General features: G+C 31.3%; 1 long non-coding RNA gene across 1 annotated transcript; it reads right to left on the bottom strand.

Moving 5' to 3' along the window:
• Positions 1–9: 9 nt before the first annotated feature.
• Positions 10–1,763, bottom strand: LOC117319846. Its single transcript, XR_004530846.1, has 3 exons — positions 1,509–1,763; positions 634–677; positions 10–154 (listed from the first exon to the last, which is right to left on the bottom strand). It is a non-coding gene; the product is annotated as an uncharacterized LOC117319846 (long non-coding RNA).
• Between the last annotated feature and the right edge of the window lie 8,239 nt (positions 1,764–10,002).

Genomic DNA, 10,002 nt, shown 5'->3' with positions numbered 1-10,002 from the left:
GCTTGTGTTATAATGCTTCTTTTAATAGAAATAATTACTCCTCTTCTTTCTTATCCTCTTTTATAATGTAGTCTCACGCTGATACCAATATTGATTGTCTCCCTTTGCTCCAACAAATGACCACGTCAGCGAAGAGGATTTAGTTGTTAACTGGCTTGAAAATTAAAAATAAAATCATATAAATTCTTCTACATAAAACGATTATCTAACACTGACAATCTACTTAAACTTGAAAACATGTGTAAATGTGTGAGTTATACACGTCTATCTTAGTGAAGGCGCTTAATCATGATCTGGTAAACTTAAAAATAGACCACAATCTACTATATTTGGTTAAGGGGATTTCCGTTTGGATTGGCGCCAATCTGCGGTAAAGATATATGTTTTGAAGCATGTTTACATGCATAGTAGATTAAATAAAATAAAGATTTTGTCAGAAAGAACAATTATCAGTTATTTTCAAGAAGTTTGACAACTTAGACGCCTGTATGGGCGGAGTACTAAAATATGCCGCATGTGTATTATGAATCCTTCCCTACAATATTCTCACATCAATGCATTACCGGAATTTAAAGACATTCAGCGGAGAAGCGTGCATACATTGTTAGAGCATAAAATCATACAGTTACTTACACGTAGAGCATACAGCAAACTGTTTCTGTTACCTCTAGTACTTTCTAGAACAAGACGAAAAAAATCTAAAGGGGAATTCCCTTTCGGTACATCATAATTTTAAAGACGAATTTTATAGGATTTTTCTCTTTAAAATGCGTTCCCTGGATATCCGTGTCCCATTTTAATAGATACACGAACGATAGAAATGCTTTATTTAAATACAGGTAGATAGATATGAACATATCCTTATTTGATGTGTCGATATATATGTAGACTGGCCAGTCTAATGTATACATGTATCATCGTTATACAGTCGAACCAAGAAACCGACAAAATCATTACATCCACGATATTCTACTTTTATGGGTTTCATGATTTAACTTGGCACATTCTTATAACTTTTCGCTTTTTTATTTTTTAGGAAACATTTTATTTTCGACTATACATGGTAACTTTATTCATAAAACAACATGGCGCATTGAAATAGTTAGCATTTATCACCAAAGTGTCCTTTTTGTTGCTTGATTTATAGAAAATTACCAAATGTTCCAGTTTTAATTCAAACATATTCAAATACATTCAACTCACATGCATGTACATAGACGGTGTCAAAATACAAGAATTGGAATCGTACAAAGTTAAATTAATGACTGTATTAATTATCTTATTACCCTCAATGCGAGGGTGCTTGCAATGCTTACTTTGAATACTGTTTTATAATTCAAATTGCAATGGTATTCCACTATACTGCCTCGCCTTACAATATTGGATATGTAATCACTGGGTAATACTTACATCGTTAAAATAAATCGAAATCCTAAAATGTGCAATAAATTATATGCGTTTTAACTACTAAATCATTTTTCTATTGGTTAAAAAATACTAAAATATACCTTCGCATCCTGTCGCCGGTTCCAGGTTCATTATTGTCCGCGGGAATATCATACATTCTGTATATCCGGAACAAGAACTATTTTTAACATTCTGTGTCTAAAGTTAGTAAAGGGAATTTCCTGTTTGAATACTTCGGCTTTAATCGTGTAAACGTAAAGAAGCGAGCATGTGATTGGTTGAAGAAAATCTATAAAGTTTCTTGATATAATTAGAAAGCACCTCATAGAATGATAGATTTATGTAACTGTTGCTCATTTAGAATTAGGTCAGGGCATATTCAGATTCAAATTAATCAAATATTTTGTTATACATGGTATCTCATATAGTTATTAGATAAGATTTATCTTTCATTATCTTATATCTGGTCAGATTTCTTTATATCAAATTAAATGTAAACTGTTGTCACAACGACATAAAGCTCACAGTAAGCTAGTGAGATTATTTTACCTTATCAAGGCTTTATTTAGATAAAATTTAATAATTCAAAATTTTTAGAATTAGAATTATATCCGAAATATTCTCAATTTTGGTAATTATGACATGGCTTATATATTCCCGATACCAATGTTTTGGTATTTTCATGGAAAGACGTCGGACACATTAGCATTATGTTATAGGTAGATGTAATTATAACACACTAATAGGTTATATGTAGATGCAATTATACCACACTTATATGGTATATGTAGATGTAATTATAACACACTAATAGGTTATATGTAGATGTAATTATACCACACTTATATGGTATATGTAGATGTAATTTAACGTAAAAGATCAGGCTTAAAATGCAATTGATTTTATTTTTCCCGATTTTCAACAAAAAGAACATCGAAAAACATTGCTGGTGTTAAGTTATCCTCACTAAGGAGAGATTATCATATATATTTACAACCACGTATAAAATAGAATTGTTTATTTCTGTTATTTATCATTATTTCTTACATAATACTTCATGGACATAACTTACAATATAGCCCGACCTGTTGTAATTGTCATGTGACCCATCATGACGTCATTGAGTGGTACCATTATGGCTAAATATAGAATGTTATGTGGCTAGGTACACGTATATCAGTGTAGGTAATGTGTTCTGATTCTAATCTCGTTGTTCGTGTGTAGGTGGATATTTATATACATGTGTATTTTGTTGTTAATGGGGAATGACACTTCAAATATTCCGTCACCAATAAGTGTAATGTTCCGTAAAGTTTCTTTTGGAAAACGGGTTTTGATACTTGAGGGCCCTTTGTGATATTTATTACACAATATATATAAGAATCATTAATCACGTAGATGAATTACATTTCTATCTGTGTGTATGTTTTTGTCTTGACAACAGTCTTAACATTGCTTTAAGGGGAAGATTTTAAAACATTACTTGTTGCTCAATTCCCCTGTGTAACAGACCTACACCTCATTATACATATATACCATAAATCATATTAAACAACAATACCGGAATATGAAAAACATCTCTATAATTTATAAATTAAAACTCGACGGCATACTATGATAAATGATACTATTTGAAATGCTTAAATACGGTTATTAGAAATATGAATATCATATTTTTTCATGAATGAAAATAAGCATGGTTTATTCTTTGTCAAATACATTACTATTAATAGTATACATTTATTTCTATTTCCGAGACATATATAGCTAATTACAAAATGTTTTATCTTGATGTGGTTTAATTTGTAATCAGTTCAATACTACCAGGGGTTTTGTCGTCTTAGTCGCTAGTTTTAGAGGAGGTCCTTAAAATATACTATTAAACTCAATTAAGTTTACCACATTCTCGTCTGACCACCATCTAATTGAATTAATCATATCCATTATGTGTTATTTTTAGTTTGTCTTTCCATCTCATATGAAATATCTGAATATGTTTTGAGTATTTTAAGTACCGAATAAAGTTTCAACTAACCATTACCCATTTAGCTTGATTTGTACTCGGCACGATACTGCTATAGGTTTGGCGCCATCTTTGTCGCTATATAAGTTTAGTTTAAGCTGTGTTTTATTTATAACTTTCTGTTTTACAATATATATATACAACATATAAATGATACAAAAAGGAATATATATATATGTATATAGGTTGACGTTACATAACAACATAGACATGATAAAACACAACATCGTATTAATACAGTATACTTTCCCCGTGAATAACGAAATACATGTACAATGTATTCAGAACAGAGCTAGATCACAAAAGCTAGATGAATAGTGTTTAAACTGTATATAAATAATATCTAGACGCACGTTATTTTAACGAAGGCTCAAAAACTCAAAGAAAAATTTTTTTATTTCAAATTTACATTTGTGGTTATACAAATGTATAACATGTATATCAAACGCACTACATATAAATATGGAGTTAACTATAAAATACCGGTATATCTCCATCCGGTGAAATGATCGGTGATCATGAGTAACGCTTTCCTTTAATAGATAGTATGAAACTTCCCCATTGTTTAAATGAGTTTGGGCTTCAGAAGAGTGCTCTTCCTGTTAAAAAAAAATCCCACTTGGCGAGATATACTTCTCGTTGTGACGTCATAATTTACAAGAAGACATACAACTTGTAAAATGACATGTGTAAGTTGTTATATAAAGGTGATGTTCATGTTAATCAGTTTTCCAATTACAACCTGTATCTTAAAATAACCAACTCGAGTAAAGTATATCCTATACATTTTATATATAGTCAGTTTTCAAACACAATCTGATGAATTTTATCATACGTCGCTATCATAACTCGACGTAAATCAACTATAGAGAAATCAGCTAGCCTATCATATCAGGCCTAGAGATTGCGTTGACATTACGGTTTTGTCCAGGAACTCTGGATTTCCCCAAGAAAAGGAATAACAATGCGTAAATGTTCGCTTTCCGTTCTATACATTAAAAAATTCCATGCTATTAATATAAATCAATGGTATGTAAAGAATATAAACTAGATATGGCTCTTCTTGTCGGGTTTCAGCTGGGCTTCATACTTTGTTATTTTATTTCGAAACACAAATTTACTGAGATTCATCCGAAAACTTTCCACGTGTTTATGAATCATTGCCATGACTCATTGCCTCCCACAAGTTCTTCACACTTAATATCAAGACACTCGCGGGGCTGGACGTATGGTAAGTGTTTTAAACTTCTTTAATATTTGTCTAATGTTATCAAATAATATTTAATCTGTTAATTGATGAATTGATTAACAGTTAAACGAAAGAAACTTCCTATAGATACTGTGTTAAACTGTTTACTATAACAGCTTCTATTTATAGAACATAATGTGTACTCGATAGACTTGTACAAGTCATCGCTGGTTAATGTTATAGTGCGCCACATGTAGCATTTATGTATTAGATAACACGTGTATTCATCGAATAAAAACTCGATTGTTAAAAGATTTATCAATTCTATTGAAAAAAGAGATAATGATATTTGAATTTTGATGGAGTAGTTTCCTTTGATTTGTATTCTATTTTGGTGACTAGTATACGTAAAACATGATATACAACAGTTTAAAAATTATTATCAGTTAATGCAGTGAAGTCTATGTATTGCAACGACAAAAAAAAAGAGATCAGCGTTCGTTATAAGCAATATACTAGTTTTTATTGTGACATCAGTATAAAATAAACCGTGTAGTCATAGGGATCCTCTGAACTACTGTTTACTGTACTTTAACAGCATATAGATTTCTATATATATATATATATATAATTAATATTAAATGTAAAAAAAATCTTGATAGAGTATTAATTAATATTTCTTTTAGTTTTATTTATTTTCTCATTTATTTATTTTGTGATTTAATGTTAACCGTACATCACTACAATAACATAAAGAATACCTGTGTCATTGTAATGGACTAACATACCAATATCGATTGTCTGAAAGTTACACAACATACTAAGATATCGTGTTACTGACAGGTTTTTATACGACAAATTGTCCGTACTGGTTTGGTAAATTTATTTAAAAATCTTACACAAGACAGTTTACAATTATAAACGCAACAGTGTAGTATACAAATTATAAATATATCGTAAACTAACCCTAGACAGTTTAACATACAAAAATACCGCAAACTACCACCAGACAGTTTAACATACAAAAATACCACAAACTACCACCAGACAGTTTAACATACAAAAATATCACAAACTACCACCAGACAGCTTAACATACAAAAATATCACAAACTACCACCAGACAGCTTAACATACAAAAATACCACAAACTACCACCAAACAGTTTAACATACAAAAATACCACAAACTAACCCCAGACAGCTTAACATACAAAAATACCACAAACTAACCCCAGACAGTTTAACATACAAAAATACCACAAACTACCACCAGACAGCTTAACATACAAAAATACAACAAACTAACCCCAGACAGTTTAACATACAAAAATACCACAAACTAACCCCAGACATTTTAACATACAAAAATACCACAAACTAACCCCAGACATTTTAACATACAAAAATACCACAAACTACCACCAGACAGTTTAACATACAAAAATACCACAAACTAACCCCAGACAGTTTAACATACAAAAATACCACAAACTAACCCCAGACAGCTTAACATACAAAAATATCACAAACTACCACCAGACAGCTTAACATACAAAAATACCACAAACTACCACCAAACAGTTTAACATACAAAAATACCACAAACTAACCCCAGACAGTTTAACATACAAAAATACCACAAACTAACCCCAGACAGTTTAACATACAAAAATACCACAAACTACCACCAGACAGCTTAACATACAAAAATACAACAAACTAACCCCAGACAGTTTAACATACAAAAATACCACAAACTAACCCCAGACAGTTTAACATACAAAAATACCACAAACTAACCCCAGACATTTTAACATACAAAAATACCACAAACTAACCCCAGACAGTTTAACATACAAAAATACCACAAACTAACCCCAGACATTTTAACATGCAAAAATACCACAAACTACCACCAGACAGTTTAACATACAAAAATACCACAAACTACCACCGGATATTTTTACATACAAAATACCACAAACTAACCCCGGACATTTTAACATACAAAAATATCGCAAACTGACTCCAGACAGTTTAACATACAAAAATACCACAAACTAACCCCAGACAGTTTAACATACAAAAATACCACAAACTGACCCCAGACAGTTTAACATACAAAAATATCACAAACTACCACCAGACAGCTTAACATACAAAAATATCACAAACTACCACCAGACAGCTTAACATACAAAAATACCACAAATTAACCCCAGACAGTTTAACATACAAAAATACCACAAACTAACCCCAGACAGTTTAACATACAAAAATACCACAAACTAACCCCAGACAGTTTAACATACAAAAATACCACAAACTACCACCAGACAGCTTAACATACAAAAATACAACAAACTAACCCCAGACAGTTTAACATACAAAAATACCACAAACTAACCCCAGACAGTTTAACATACAAAAATACCACAAACTACCACCAGACATTTTAACATACAAAAATACCACAAACTACCACCAGACAGTTTAACATACAAAAATACCACAAACTAACCCCAGACATTTTAACATGCAAAAATACCACAAACTACCACCAGACAGTTTAACATACAAAAATACCACAAACTAACCCTAGACAGTTTAACATACAAAATACCATAAACTAACCCCAGACAGTTTAACATACAAAAATACCACAAACTAACCCCAGACAGTTTAACATACAAAAATACCACAAACTAACCCCAGACAGTTTAACATACAAAAATACCACAAACTAGCCCCAGACAGTTTAACATACAAAAATACCACAAACTACCACCAGACAGTTTAACATACAAAAATACCACAAACTACCACCAGACAGCTTAACATACAAAAATACCACAAACTAACCCCAGACAGTTTAACATACAAAAATACCACAAACTAACCCCAGACATTTTAATACAAAAATACCACAAACTACCACCAGACAGTTTAACATACAAAAATACCACAAACTAACCCCAGACAGTTTAACATACAAAAATACCACAAACTAACCCCAGACAGTTTAACATACAAAAATACCACAAACTACCACCAGACAGTTTAACATACAAAAATACCACAAACTATCACCAGACAGTTTAACATACAAAAATACCACAAACTTACCCCAGACAGCTTAACATACAAAAATGCCACAAACTGACCCCAGACAGTTTAACATACAAAATACAAAAATATCCCAAACTGACCCCAGACAGTTAAACATACAAAATACAAAAATATTGCAAACCAATCCAGACAGTTTAACACACAAAATACAAAAATATCGCAAACAAACTCAGAAAACACGAATATTTATCACAAAGCAAATTAACAAATAAATAAAGTATTAATTTAAGATTTGAAACCACTTACCCGAGTATACAGCAGGGTTTAGTATGAGAAAGAATGCGCTGTTCTATAGGTTTACGCTGTAAATGATCGATTAATAGTTGATAGTTGTAACGAGCAAAAAGAAATCAAAGATACACCATACCCAACCAATCAAAACAAACCTACGCTACAGCCAAAACATACACTTGTAGTCTATGTATAGCATGTATCTACTTATACCTGTAAATTAATCTAAGATAATTGCATGCCCTATATAAATAGTGATATTTGTTATCAAGAAAACTATTGAACAGAGGACACAACATTTCCAGAACACACTTTACAAAAAGGTGCTATCTTCGTGTATTTAAGAGATTGTTACCGTTTGCTGCTCTCTCTATATAAAACTGATAACTGATCAAAGAAGACGTTACATTTTGCAATAGCGCTTTCACTGTATTAGATCTTTAGTAGTTATCAGTTATATATATATAAATATATCCGTGCCAGAAACCAATCATATATACAGAGTGTTAGTATGTATCGTGGTGAATCCGTCATCCATCATCTACCTTTGTCTACAAAAGACATTCTGAAATACACTCCAAAACAAGTAAACGATTATCAGTTCTCTTTTTAACATTCATATAAGATACAATCAACCACTCAACCAATCGATCAATCAATGTGTTTGTTTAAGTGTCAAATATCACAAATACATTGAACAAGTATATAATTACAAAGTATAAAACTTTGAAAATTAAATGGCATGGTTCAGTTATCTTAACCATAATAAAATATTGAACGAACTGTTACAATGAGTAATTTTTGGATCAATAAAACCTATCACAAATTCCAATCCAGAGAGCAGGTGATAGGGACAGCCCCTACCTATCAAACTCTCTGAAATGGTACTTACATAAACATAAATGATTTAAAGACTTTTTTTTACAATTAATGCATTAAAGCATTATGCCTTTTAAAGTAGCATTGAATGAAATGAGTGATTACACATCATAAAATATATATGAATATGCAAATGTAAATAAAGGTTTCTTGCTCTTCATAGTAGTGAAATTTATTTGCTTCCCAAGGGTTGGGAGCCCTACCAGTGTGGTCTGCGAAATTCACTCTATCCAGAAACTAAATACAACTAACTGGAATATTACTTATATAATATTATGTGATATTCAGCCAAACATGACATACAAGACACTTTAGAATTATCATTCCCATAAGCTACTACGTCTTCTGCACATGTTATATGAATAACTACACGTGGAATTTGTAATGCCTTGTTAGACATTAAAAACTTAAATTTTGTCGGTGTTATCAAAACTGTTAAAATCATTTTTTATATTATTTGCTACAATAAATAAGGATGATCTGATGTCATAATATACATTACATTCAATTAGAAAGTGTAGTTAATTCTCTAGGAACTATTCACATTTGTACATATCAGTTTCCACTGCCAGAGGTAGAGAGGCATATCTAAAGATAAAAAGCACACTTCGTTTGCTCCTTTGCCTAACGCGTTTTATATATGAATCTGGTAAGTTCTCGATTTGTTACCGTTTATATTATCACCATCATTCCATATAGATTTGTACCAATCACCAGTATCTACATTTTTAACATTAATTCCCTTCTATGTATTTGTTCCTACCAAATCCGTAATTATCATTCGATTCCGAATAGAGGCGAACATGCGATTGATAGGGAAATTCTTGGAATAAAGTATTTCTATAGAGGATTCTTAATACTTCATTCGATACCCTTTTCTCATTACCCGGAATAAAATGGCATTAAAATAAAGAATTACTTATTATAAGCCTGACTAGTTAAACATTAATTTATTTCTTTTGAGTGTAAATATAGTCAAAGATGAACACAAAGCGCAGAGATTCCGAGGCATATAATATGAGGGACCAACCAACCAATTTTTTCCCATAGTCTTTAGTGTTAACGTTTTGGAGTATTTCATTCAAATTCTTGAATTCAGTATGACAATTATGATTTATAACAAAAGTTCAAGGTCTCATATA

This window comes from Pecten maximus, unplaced genomic scaffold (assembly GCF_902652985.1).
Source record: "Pecten maximus unplaced genomic scaffold, xPecMax1.1, whole genome shotgun sequence".
Taxonomy (NCBI): Eukaryota; Metazoa; Mollusca; class Bivalvia; order Pectinida; family Pectinidae; genus Pecten; species Pecten maximus.
Note: the sequence above shows the minus strand (reverse complement) of the source record. Positions and strands in the feature narration are given on the sequence as shown.